Raw genomic sequence first — 13,848 nt, 5'->3', positions numbered from 1 at the left:
TATTATGGATTGAGTAAATGTTTTCAGGTTGTTGAAGCTAGGACCCGAGGAAGGAGGGACATACAAATATGCATTGGGAGAAGGGAAAAATGAATCCTATGGGGATGGATTGGAATTGAAGGTATCAGCTTAAATTTATTATTTTTGAAACCAGTATGTATGCGCATATGCACATGCATATGTATGTATGAACATATATGTATATTTATATGCATATGTGTATATGCATGCATGTATTTCCTAGTAGTTCTGTCCAAGAAAAAGGCAAAGAGCAGTGGGCACACCTAACCCCCCAATCTCGATCTCTAATAGTATTCCCAACACAAAGGAACTGGAGTTCCTCAGAGGAATGGCTGATTGCAAGGGTATATACCAGGTGAATCTGTACCTTTTTTTTTAATGCTAGAAAATAAAATGTTTTTGAAAAATATGGGAGCATGTCACAAGCCTGTTGGAGGTCCTACTGGTCTAGTCATCAGATTAGTAATGAATTATGAACCATTAAAAATAGGAATCCATTACCCATAATGATAATAAACTAGTAAATAAATGGACAAATAAAGAAGAGAGCTCTCATGCTTACAGTAGAATTCTGAATTCTAGAGTTGGAAAATCATCATTTTGCAGCTCTTATTAGGCAGGGCAAGAGTCATAACAGAATCTAGGGGGGAAATATTGATGAGGAGCAGGGTATTTCCATAGAGTTAAAGTGTCTCCCCACCACCTGTGTATTATTTGCAAGGTATAAAATAGGGATTAAGCGTTGGTGAAATCCAACAACAACATGGGTACTACGTGAATCTAGATATGATGCCCTGAGGGGATATATCGTCATCTGTGTAGTATTCTGGCCAAGACTACATAAACTGAATCTGGAGGAAACAATAGACAAACCCCACATGAGGAACATTCTACTTAATAAAAAGGGGAGGAGGCTGTACTCTTAAAACAAAACAAAACAGAAAACAATGTCATAAAAGATAAAGGCTGTGGAAGTGTTTCAAATTATGGGAGGCTTAAGAAAGATAAGCCTAGGTATTGAATGAACTGCAATACCTGACCCTGGACTGGATCCTATACTGGGTGGGGAGAAAAATACTATAAAATGATTATCATTGGATTAATTGAAATTTCAGTTGGAGTACTGATCCTAAATACAAATATTGTAGCAATGTTCAAATTACTGACAATAACTGTACTGCGGTTATGAAAGAGAATATCTCTAAGGAAATACACATTGAAGCAAAGGCTCAGAGAACCATGATATACATAATTTATCCTCAGTTGCTTTAGGGAAAAAAAAGACAGCTCAAGTGTGTCTGTGTGAAGGGAAAGAAAGTTTATGAGCACAAATGACAAAATAAAGAAGGTAACGTTAACAATTGGTGACTTTGAGTATAAGGGTGATTCTTGTATTCTTATATTTGCAACTTTTCTGTAAGTTTGAAACTATTTCCAAACAAAATAGTTAAAACACTTAAAAATATCTGTCCTTTATTTTTAGACTTTCTTTATTTATAAAGAGCTCAGTTATTTATCTGGAACAAGTTTGGAATGAACATTTTAATAATATTTTCCTATGTGTGTTGCGGCTCTGCAAACTAACCATTGTTGAATATGATAACAGATGGGAAATAAATGTCACCCTGTGGACAGCCAGAGACTAAAACCTAATCTGGCAGGGGGTTGGGGGGGCGGGGAACCATTTATTATAGTGGTTACTTAAAGTTTATGGAAGTATTGGCTACAACATCTACTGAAGTCTTTGAGTTATTGTTGTTATCACTTAACTATTGAAGAAATATTAGAATGATTCTTTTACATCAATAATCTAGCTATTGTCTCCTGATTATTTATTTTCTTTTGTAAACTCAGAAAGATTGTCATGTTTAGCCCTAAGAGTGTAACTATTCATTTCTTCATTCAAAAAATGTTTATTGAATGCCTACTATGTGCTGGACCCCTTCCTAAGCATTGAAGATGTAGCACGAAACAAAACAAAGCTCTTGCCCTTGTGGATTTTATGTGTTTGGGGGAGGAAATACACAAACAGGAGTAGAAGTGAAATAAATGAATATTAGTAACATTGGAGATAAATAAATCAGGGAAGTGTGTTAGGGATGCTTGGAGCAGAATAGTTACAGTTTAAAATAGACCGAGTAGGAAAGAGTTAACTCAGACATTTGAGCAAAGATCTGAAGATAGCAAGGGAGTGAGGCAGGTGGAGATAATCATCTCAGAATAGCTTTGAGGCAGAGAGGACAGTGAAGTGTAAAGGCTCTGAGGCAGGAGTATGCCTAGCCTGTATAAGGAATAGCAAGGAGGTCAGTAGGAAATGAGGTCAGAGCTAATGGGGGCTAAATTATGTAGGTTTTATTTTGCCGTTTTAAAGATTTTGGCGTTTATGAGATGAGAAGCCATTGGGAGATTTTGGGCACAGATGTTACATTGTATGATTTATGTAAGATTATCAGGATCACTGTGGCTGCTTTGATGAAAAAGGGCTGAAATAGGGCAAGGTTAGAAGTTGGGAGGCCAGTTACTAAACTATGGAAAAAAATCCTAGTGAGAGATGATAGTTACTACTACAGTTTCTACGTAGATGATGAGAAGTAGTGACGATTCTGGATATATTTTGTATATAGAGCCAGTAGTATTTGCTGATGGGTTAGAAAGAAGAGTCGGAACTTGAACTCAGCGATCATGGAGAAAAGGAGACATAAGCAAAGGGAGCTGAGGAGTGGCCAGTGAGATAGGATGAAACCAGGAGAAACTAGGAGTCTTTGTTCTGGAAGCCAGGTAAAGAAAGTGTATCAGGGCTTGATGAGTCATGCCGATTGCTGCAGATAGGGCAAGAAAGATGAGATCTGACTGGCTTTTGGATTTTACAATATATATGTAAGTAACTGGTGACTTTGGAGTTTCAGTGCTGTGTTCAGGATCAAAAGTCTAATTGGAGTATATTCAGTTTGAACTGAAGAATACTTGAAGACAGTAAGGACAACTCTTTTCTGACTTCTCACTGAAGAGGGAATCAAAGAAATTGGCCATAATCTAGAGGGGTGTGTGGGGTCAAAAGCTTTGCTGCTGATGTTGTTTATTTTCTAATGATTGGAAATACACACACACACACACACACACACACACACACACACACACACACACACCAATGGTTCTGCTTTTATTGGGAAGGCAAAATTAAGAAATTGATGACAAAGGAAAGAGAAGTGGGACTTACTAGAGCGATTTCCTTGAATAGTAGGGACATAACATCTAGTATTAAAGTGAAAGAGTTAGACTTTGATGTGGTTTCAGAAAGTTTAAGCACAGTAGAAGGGTACAGATTCAGGTAAGTGGGTGAGTGTGGTTCTGGAAGTTCTTTTCTGATTGCGTACATAGGAGTCAACGCCATCATTGTAGAGTGATCTCGGATTTTATGTGGCTTCCAATTTTTTTTTTCTGTGTGATGCTGTTCATCAGGTGATCTGCCAAGAGTCCTGAGAAGCCATAGGAGGGCTATAGCCCTGCTTGTTAACTTTTGTTTTTCAGATATTTAGCTTTTTGTTACTCTCTCCAGTTTACTTAACACTTGGGAAGAGATTCCTAAAACCCTTTTGGGGATATCTGGAAAAAAATTTTTTTCTCATTGATCTTCAAAGAGTATGATTCAAAGGTCCTTAGAATTTACCAGCACAATTTTCATGTTAGGTATAAGAAAACCAACTTAAAGACATAGTTAGGCCAAGGAGGTACAGCTAATTGTCTAGCCAAGCCTGGAATGCAGGTCTCTGTTGTTCTTGTTTATATAATTTAGTTTTGAAATTCAGTTTTTATACCTATGTACATATACATTCATACTCAACGTTTTGACAATAAAGCTAACTTATTCTAAATTGGAGCAAACCAAAGCATGAAATAAAAACACTTAAAATGTCAGGGTCAAAATGTAAGTCTGTCTAAAATGTGATTTAAATTTTGATTTGTATAAAATGGATACCTGAAATTATATTGCATATTGTAATTAGAATGCACTGAAATCATATCAAAGCATTTGCCCTTGGCTAAATTTATACTAAAAGATTACAAAAGAGGATCAGTAATACACCATTTAAAATTTCTGGTACTTTAAGACATCTGTAGATTGTAATAAAATACAAAAATGGGTTGAGAAAAGCATTGGTATTCTAGCTTGCTGTTTCCAGTTCTGTCTGGCTTTCTGCTCTTTCTGCTTCTTTATCTCAATACTTGGCTATACCTGGTAATTCAAAATGGATAAAACCAAATAATCAGCATCCAAAATACATATATAATTTCTATGAAATAATAAGTAAAGGGCAAAAAACTAAGGAGGAAGTGGCTAATAGAAATAAAGAGGCATTTCATAAAAGAGGAAACATGAGTTAGCCAGTAAACCTGAAGAAATGCTCAGTATCATTAATCAACAGAAAAATGCAAATTAAGACTACAGTTAGATGGTTTTACACCCCCAAATTAAGAAGTTGGCATTACTGAATGTTGGAGAGCATGTAGATCAATATGAACTACCTGGTGCTGATGAGATTGTACATTGCTAAACACACTTTGGGAAAAAGAAAAATTGGCGACCTCACGAAAAAATTGAAAACACATATATTCCTCAACTCCTAGGCAAGTACTTAAGAGAAACGTTGGCACATGTGGAACAGATGTGTATGAGAACTTTTATAACAGTAATGTTCATAATAGCAAAACGAAACAAAACCTTGGGAGAAAATAAGGTGCTATCATAAAGAGAATGAATAATTCAGTCATGGTGTATTTACACAATGTAGAATTATTCTGCCCTGAAATGAATGAACTACAACTATATGCAACATTTAGTTGCATATGTATCATGAATACATCTTGAAAACATAATATTGAATGAAAAACAATGAAAGTGTTGTTGAAGGATATGTACACATGTGATATGCTTTCTAAAAATCAGAGGAATGATAAACACAAAACATAGGATAGCAATTACAGAGGACTGAAGAGATGAGAGAGGTGGCGTATAGGACAGGGAAGAGCAAATCAGTAAAACATTACCAGCAACTTATATTTAGGTTCTCGTGTTGGGTGACAACCAACATGTTTTACGTAAGTTGGTAGTTAATATATTAAAAAAACAGTGCAGGTATATTCTGATGTTACGATTTAGGAGACATGTCATCACTTCTGCCTACTTTCTCACTGCCAGTTGAATCCCAAACATCACTCAGAATTTCACTAGAGGGATCTTGTTTTAAAATCTTATATCTCATTAAGCATGTGTCTGCCATCTGACAAGCCACTCAATAACAACTTGGATGAATAACTGAATGAATGATTTGGGAAAATAGTTTAGAATTTTTCTTAGAAACCACCTAAGAGGTAGATTTCTTTTTAAAATAAATTTATTTATTTATCGTTTTGGCTGCATTTGATCTTCGTTGCTGTGCATGGGCTTTCTTTAGTTGTGGCGAGCTAAGACTACTCTTAGTACTAAGAGTACTCTTAGTATGAAGCCATTGGCAAGAAATAAGGAGGTAAAGAGAGAATTAGTAGGAAATGAACAGCTCATAAAAAACATTCTGAAAATAAACTGGGCTTTCTTTTTTTTTTCTTTCATCACAGGTATAATACTTCTCCACGTCTGCTTCAGGAAGAAAGTGCCTGCCACTACTATTGTATCTACGCAGGTTCATGCTAGCCCAGAACATAGAATCAGGTCAGTTTTAGGATTGTTTTGTCTGTTGAACAAGAAGCCAGGAACAGAATCATGATAATCTTTGCTGCCTCGTTGCATTGTAACTGAACTGTGACTCGGAAAGGCTGGGTTTTAATCCTTCTTTACCACTGATGGCTGGGTAAACTAGACAAACCTCCTTTCCTGGATGGCTTTTAGTTTTTTGCACCAAAAAAAAAAAAAAAAAAGATATATTGGAATATATTTCAGTTTTAATTTTGGCTTTAAAGCATCATACTTTTATTGTAGACACCTACATAGAATAAAATCATGTTATTAAAGTTTTTCCTTTTTTTCCTGGAAAAATCTAGTTGTAAACACAGGCTTTGGAACTCTTTATTGTATTATAGTAACTTTGAGTGACTAGTTTGAATAATGAACTATGTTGTGAGGCACTTGAGAGTACTATGGCTACTTAGTTGCCTGAGTTTTAGTGTTTTACTTTGCTCTATTGTTACTGAAAAGTTTCTTTTTCTTTTTTTTTTTTTTTTTTTTTGCGGTACGTGGGCCTCTCACTGTTGTGGCCTCTCCCGTTGCGGAGCACAGGCTCCGGACGCTCAGGCTCAGTGGACCATGGCTCACGGGCCTAGCCGCTCCGCGGCATGTGGGATCTTCCCAGACCGGGGCACGAACCCATGTCCCCTGCATCGGCAGGCAGACTCTCAACCACTGCGCCACCAGGGAAGCCCCGAAAAGTTTATTTATTTTTAAACAACAGAAATTTATTTTCTCAACAATTCTAGAGGCTGGAAGTCCAAGATCAGGGTGTCAGTGTGGTTGGATTCTGGTGCAAGCTCTCTTCTGACCTGTAGATGGTCACCGTCTAGCTTTGTCCTCACAAGGCAAAGAAAAGGAGAAAGAGAGGGAGATCTCCCTTTACCTCTTCTTATCATATCAGTTTAGGGCCCCACTCCTATGACCTCATTTAACCTTAATAGCCTGCTAAAGACCCTATCTCCAGATACAGTCATGTTGAGGGTTAAGGCTTCAACATATGAATTTTGGGGGAACACAGTTCTGTCCATAGTAGCCACCTAGTAGTAAGATTGCTGGGTTGTATGAAATCTGCACTTTCAACTTTTCTAGATATTTCCAAATTGATCTCTAAAGTGGTTGTAATAATTTACACACCCCTAGCAAGTATATAGATGATGGGATTTTTTTAACTAGAAGAACTAAAAAATCCCAAATGGAAGATAGAGGGTATATAGTCTTTTCAAATTGCAACTTCTTTTTCCTATTCCACCAACGTCTGGAAAGTCTTCCAAATAGCTGTTTAAACCTTGGCTTCTGTTAATCAGTTCTTTTGTTTGTAGCCATGGTACTACATGGAGTGCTCTGTTCTCCTCTTTTTTTTTTTTGAATTACTAGTCATTCGATAATGTTCTTGAGCTGTAGAGAGGGTATATTTTTGACCATGTTAGTTCTTTATTGATTGCATGTGACTCAGTTCAAATTAGCTTAAGCAGAAAGGGGAAGTTATCAGCCTTTTGGGCACACCAAAGGATCCAGGGCAGAAATGCAGCTGGGCTGTGCAAGGAGAACCCAGGAATCAAATGTAGTCAGGTCTCTCTCAAGCTCTCAGCAGCATGCCTCTCCTGTGCATGTCTCACTCTCTTTGGCTTTCTCCATGTTTCCATTCTTTGTTATGGGAAGCGTGGTCGCCACCACTGCCCATGATTTATATCTTGTAATTCAGACTCCCAGAGAAAGGCTTACTCTTAAGTACCTAATCCCAGATATTCCAGAAAAAAACTCTGATTCCCTGGACAAGTTTGCAGTGGCTGTCTTGCCATCTTTGTTTCAAAGCCTGTTCTCTGAAAAGGAACTGACTTACTCCTAGTAAAATGCAGATGACCAATAATACAGTATTACTCCTTCCAGGTATATTTGTTAAGCTAAAGGTGTTTTTCTAAATGTTAAGCTAAAGCTGTTTTTCCAAACTGTGTGGAAGTGAAATCTTGTGTTCTAGTATATAAAAATGATTAACCCAGATGCAAGAAAAGTATTAGGAATTGAAAGGTAGTGTTTTAGGTTTCAGGGAGTGGAAGAAAATGAGTAACTATGTAGGTAGAGGAGGAGGGCAGGTAGATAGTCAAATATATACTTCTAAGGTAGCAGTGTTACAAAGATTGAATATAGCAAGTAAAAAAAAGCCTTCCTATTTGCCTTTTTCGAGAAAAGATTTGAAGGTAGAAGAAAGGACCATTAGGCTTAGTCCCACCTCAACTACTAACTATGATTTTGGATAAATCACTTATTCTCTGTGTAGCTCGGTTTACTAAATCCTGGCTCCTTATCAGCTGTGTCCTTAACTCCTGGACACCAGTTTCTTCATCTTAAAAATGGAATTGATGATAGTGGTGCCTCAGAGGGTTCTTGTGAGGAATTAATATATGTTAAGTGTTCAAAATAATTCCTGGCGCATCAGCAGCAGCAGCGTCAATTTTTGAAATAAGTCAATTACATTATATGATCGCAGGAGTCCCAGCTAACTTAAAAAAAAAAAATCTGTGGTCTAAGATTTTCTGATACAACCTTATGTCTTTTTTCAGAATAAAGATTTAGAAGCTTTGGCCATCTACTTGAGTCCTGCATTGAGGCTAATTTTGGTATTGCCAATAAAAGTCATTTTGAATTCAGTGTATGTATTAGTTCTTTTTGCTACATGTATTAATTTGTTAAGGTTGTCACAACAAATTACCACAAACTGAATGGCTTAAACAGCAGAAATTTATTGTCTCACAGTCTGGAGGCTAGAAGTCTGAAATCAAAGTGTCAGCAGGATTGGTTGCTTCTGAGATCTATGAGGGGAGGATCTGTTCCAGGCCTCTTTCCTTGACCTATATTGATGGCCACCTTTTCTCCATAGCTCTTCACATTGTCTTCCCTTTATGTGTGTCTGTCTCTTTGTTCAAATTTCTCCTTTTTATAAGGATACCAGTCATATTGGATTAGGGCCCACCCTAATGAGCTCAGTTTAACTTGATTACCCCTGTAAAGGTCATGTCTCCAAATAAGGTCACATTCTGAGGTGCTGGGGGTTAGGACTTAAACATATGAATTTTGAGCAGGACACAGTTCAAGCCATAGCACTACATAACAGATTACCCCAAAAGTTAGTGACTTAAAACAACAAACATTATCTCACAGTTCTTGTGGTCAAGAATCTGGGTGCCATTTGCTGGGTCCTCTGGCTCAGGGTCTCTTGCAAAGCTACATTTGACACGTCCACCAAATCTGATCTCATCTGAAAATCCTAGAGGAGGATCTGCCTGCAGTTCACTCACATGCTTGCCGGCAGTACTTAGTTCCTCACTGGTTGTCGGGCCGAAGGCCCCAGTTCCTCATGTTGGCTGTTTGCCAGCAACCTACTAGTCCTTGCCGTGTAAGCCTTTGGTTTTTGTAGTGTAGTCTTGGAAGTGGCAACCCATCACTTTTTCCCTATTCCATTCACTAGGAGTGAGTCATTAGGTCCAGTCCACACTTAAGGAGAGGTCCAGTACACACTTACACAGGGATGTGTATCCCAGGAGGGGAGGTTATTGGAAGCCATTTTGAAGCTCCCTATGTAGACTATAAGAATGAAGAAAGAAGAAAATGTGCTAAGTGGAAAAATATATAAATTATTTAATATTCAGGAAGCTTTAGTCTTAAACTCTAAGCAGAAGTTTATCACTTTTGTGCCATATAGCTTTGTAATCAGAAAGTACCCCCTCACCCTTAAAAAAGGAAAAATCTAACTCTTACCATTTCCTTTTTTTTTAAAGCAAAGAGGAGTTAATTTTGTTCCATTTCATCAAATTTGTTATTTTTTTAATCCTATGTAGAATTCTTCAAGTGGTACCTGAATTTTTCACTTTGCTGAGTAAAACCTGGTATTTCTCATAAAATATCCAAAGGCCTACCCTCATTTCCCTAAAATAGTTAAGAGCAAGGGTCGTAGGTTATTGAGTACTTTAATTTTATCAGCTTTTCTGTGGTCACTTTCTACAACTAAGTTATAAAGTGTGAGAAATTATCAGACATTTGTGAAGATATTTAGTATACCAAATTGGCTAAGGGAAATGCCCAATTACAGTTACTTTTACAGAATATAGTGGCACAATCATGTATACTTCATTTACCAGCTAGTAGTTCTCAATATTTATATTGATGGAAAGATAATTGGAAAGTGTTATGGATTCATTTTTGTAATCTTTGTTTTGGAAGGCGGTATAGTTGTGTTTCTGGAAGCAAGATTTGACCTAGTTGGCATTATCTGTATAAATTAATCTAACGTGTGTGTGTGTGTGTATGTGTGTGTGTGTGTGTGTGTGTGTGTGTGTGTGTTTAGCACATGGAATAACAGTGTTTTAGTAAATTTAGTCTAAGAAAATCTCAAATTCATTGAGAAAAGATTGTCTTAACTCCTTTAGGGTAGATTGAGCATGTACTTCTAAAGCATCTGATTACATGACTGAATTTTATAAGGAGTTTTAAAATTATAATTATTTGTGAATTACTATAAATATAGATCATACATGTTAGTTTAGTTATTATTAGAAATGATGAGACTTATTTTTAAATCTCAGTAGGTTTGGAAGTCAAAATTCTCTCATACTGTACAGAAATTAAATGAGTATGAATTCAATAGAATTTCTATGTGATATCCCTTTTTACTTGTTAGGGGAATGTAGTTTAATAGAAACCATACAAAATTTTTGATTTAAAGCTTCCTTTTGACACACATAGAGTGGACTGGGGAATTCATTCTTATAGTTGAACAAATGGTAATGGTTTTTCGTATATAAAAAGCACTGTTGCATTGATATGGCAAAGAGGAAGTTTTAAACTTTTAGTATTTTGCATTACAAGGATATTGAGCTAAGAGTTTTGTTTATAATTTACTCCCTTGTTTGAAAACTTCTGGGAATAGATTTATGACTAGATTTTGGGCTTTAGACTCTATATGAGAAAAATAGTATAGCATTTTTTGTGGTTTAGAAAACTATTACCCACAAATGAAAGTCTGTAGAATGTATTCTTTCTAGAAACATATATTAAGAGAGTTTAAAAAGTTCAAAGAAGGGAACTCAGTGCAGTATAAAAAGTACAGATGTACTTAATGTGAAGCTTAAATTACAAGATTTAAAAGGTTTTTATAATCAGAAAAAATAAGTTGAAAAGTAAAGTAGCACTACAAATTGGAGAATTGAGATTTAAAAATTTAATGCAATTTTTCTTTAAGAAATAATACTTAAAGCTTGCGACTTAAAAATATGAATCATTTTAATCATACTTTAACCCATGTTGTGAAACTTTTTTTTTTTCCTTAGACTTTTGGTTTATTGTCTAGAGCTTACCGTTTCTATGACTATATCATTGAGTTGATTTTAATCCTGAATATCACTTATTTGGCTCTTGTTTTGAGGTCAAATTATGCATCAGTCTTTATTGACAATATGTTAAAAAATTGTATAAAATATTAAAAGTAGATATAAGAGGGGATAACTGCGGTGTGTAATATGTATTAAGGTTCAGTTTCCAAACTTAGTCGTACTTCCTGGTTTAGATCTTGGTGTCATTGCGTACAGGTGTTTGCCCTAGTATAAATTTCTTAATTTCTTATGTCCTCATCTGTTAGATGGGTTTATTGATATGGACGTTCATAAGGGTTAAATGAGATAATGCTTGTAAAGTGCTTAATATTGTGTCTGGCACATAGTAAGTAAAAGCTAAATTCATGTTAGCTGCCATTTCTTGTTACAAGCATCGGCCTTAAGTCATTTTTACTTATGTTTTTGAAGGATAGAATATAAGCAAAATGATGTCCTGTTAATGATAATATATAACCCTTAGTATTCAGTTGACTGATTACATATTTTATTAGCATATAGACTTTATTTTTGAAAAGTAGAATAGAGTTTACATAAAAGGTTATGAGTTTAGAGGCATCACTAAAATTATTGACTTAAAAGGGGGGAGAAAAAGGGAATGGAGGAGGTAAGTGTGCTGTTTTTGCTGTAGGTCTGAGGAGAGAGTTTGTAGTCACTAACAACAGTTTTTTAAAAAAATTGGAAACATTAGGATGTCAGCTTTTCATTTTCTTTTTAAACTTTAACTGTTAGCCACTCTGTTCCGGTTTTTGTTTTGTTTTGTTTTGTTTTGACCTGGGGAAAAAGAGTGGGAGAAGGTGTGCCTGTTTTTTTCCTAGTCTTACAAAGGATATATCCTTTGGGTCTTGTGTTCCCAGTGGTAGGAATGTCCCTTGCACCTCAGTTTTATGAAGACCTCTACTAAAAGGTATCTTTAAGTATATTAATCTGGTTGTGAGATGACTGTGGCTGCTTCGTAGCATCCTAAGAAAGCTAAACTCCTCCGTTTAGAAATAAGATCTATGCCTAAGTTGGGGGAAATAGGGAATTTAGGAGGAAGTTTCTGGCTCAGGTACATTTGCTCCTAATTTGGTCAAACATCAGCTCTATCTTCGCCTGAGGACATTTTAGTTGTGTGTGTGCTTTATATAAATGAAAACAAGACCGCTGCTCTCCTAAGAGCTTGTAAATGGAAAGTGTTATACAACATACATGATATAGAAGGAAAGGGAATGGGGGAGGGGGATTCTGAAATATAAGCTCTAAAGCTGTTTTATTATCTTCTTTGTGTGTAGTCGGGGAGGAGCTTTAAAAAGCCTAACCTGGAATCATATTTTGAAAGTAAAGATTCAGTATCTCTTGACTGAATGAAGGATTGTCGTGAATATGTCTATATGCTGAAGCAGAAGGTGAGTTAAAGAATTATTTGATTTCAAAATGTGTAGGGAAGGAAGTACAGGTCCTTTTAATTTAAGTTGATTTAATTGTTTGCTTTTTAGTTTTTTACATAATCATTTTGGGTCTTTAAGTACAGATTAGGATATTTTGGTTCTTTCCTCTTCCAGATAACTGAAATTATTTGTAATAGTCTGTTCTCTCTTCCTTCCACCTTCCTTCCCTTCCTTTCCTTGTTTCCTTCCACATAGTTTTTGACCTTTCAGTTGGTTCTTTTATATTTGGTCTTAACCACATGTTTTGTAGGAAGCTGTTTTTCTCCTTATGGTATCCCTAGCTGTTTCTTAACTGTATCATTGCCTAGTCCAAAAAACCCCATAGGAGTGAATTTTTGTAGTTACCTCTGAACCAATCAGAATTCATACTTTCTGAGGGCAGTTACTATTTGTTTTATTTTTTTAATCTTTTATAATTAAAAAAAAAATCTTTTAAAGATTTTTACCTTCCTCTGACATCAGTAGATTATCCTGTGCTTTGCTGTATCTAAGTGGGCGTTCTGGAAAAAGGGCTTCCTTTTTCGGCCAGAGTTGGTTGAAGGAAAGCTTTTTTTGTTTTTTTGCGGTACGCGAGCCTCTCACTGTTGTGGCCTCTCCCGTTGCGGAGCACAGGCTCTGGACGCGCAGGCTCAGCGGCCATGGCTCACGGGCCCAGCCGCTCCGCGGCATGTGGGATCTTCCCGGACCGGGGCACGAACCCGTGTCCCCAGCATTGGCAGGTGGACTCTCAACCACTGCACCACCAGGGAGGCCCCAACTGTCATTTAATTCTTTAAGCAATATGTATGGAGAGTTAATTAAACAACTTTGTGGCATATAAAAGTTTTTACTGTACTATTGGACAGTATATTTACATGCTTAGACCTATAGAAATCCAAGCAAAAGAGACCATCTGTCAACTGAATTGACCTTTGGTATTACTTCTCTGTCTCTCTCTCTCTCCCCCCACCATCCCACCCCCTCCACATGCATGCACGCAAGTGCACGCACAGTTAAGATTTTTATTTAAAAATTTTATTATTATTATTTTTTTCACCGCACCACACGGCCTGTGGGATCATAGTTCCCCGACCAGGGATCGAACCCACGCCCTCTGCATCGGAAGCTCGGATTCTTTTTTTTTTTTTTTTTCCCCAGTACGCGGTCCTCTCACTGTTGTGGCCTCTCCCGTTGCGGAGCACAGGCTCCGGACGTGCAGGCTCAGCGGCCATGGCTCATGGGACCAGCCGCTCCGCGGCATGTGGGATCTTCCCGGACCGGGGCACAAACCCGTGTCCCCTGTACCGGCAGGCGG

The 13,848-nt window shown here is 36.9% G+C and overlaps 1 protein-coding gene across 8 annotated transcripts in view; it reads left to right on the top strand.

Annotated features, from left to right (window-relative positions):
- Positions 1–13,848, top strand: part of WDFY3 (WD repeat and FYVE domain containing 3) — a 262,893-nt gene that overhangs the window by 24,382 nt on the left and 224,663 nt on the right. For 6 of the 8 annotated variants that reach the window (XR_004349890.1, XR_004349891.1, XM_032631813.1 and 3 more), the window contains exon 2: positions 5,635–5,728. The exons of 1 other annotated variant lie outside the window; for it this stretch is intronic. The gene's annotated coding sequence lies outside the window, so the exon portion shown is untranslated. Of the gene's footprint in view, positions 1–5,634; positions 5,729–12,490; positions 12,513–13,848 lie in introns of those variants that run through there. One more of the 8 variants, XM_032631807.1, reaches the window with a different exon arrangement.

Source organism: Phocoena sinus, chromosome 5, assembly GCF_008692025.1.
Source record: "Phocoena sinus isolate mPhoSin1 chromosome 5, mPhoSin1.pri, whole genome shotgun sequence".
Lineage (NCBI taxonomy): Eukaryota > Metazoa > Chordata > Mammalia > Artiodactyla > Phocoenidae > Phocoena > Phocoena sinus.
The sequence above is the reverse complement of the archived record's forward strand: the minus strand, read 5'-3'. Positions and strand labels throughout refer to the sequence as shown.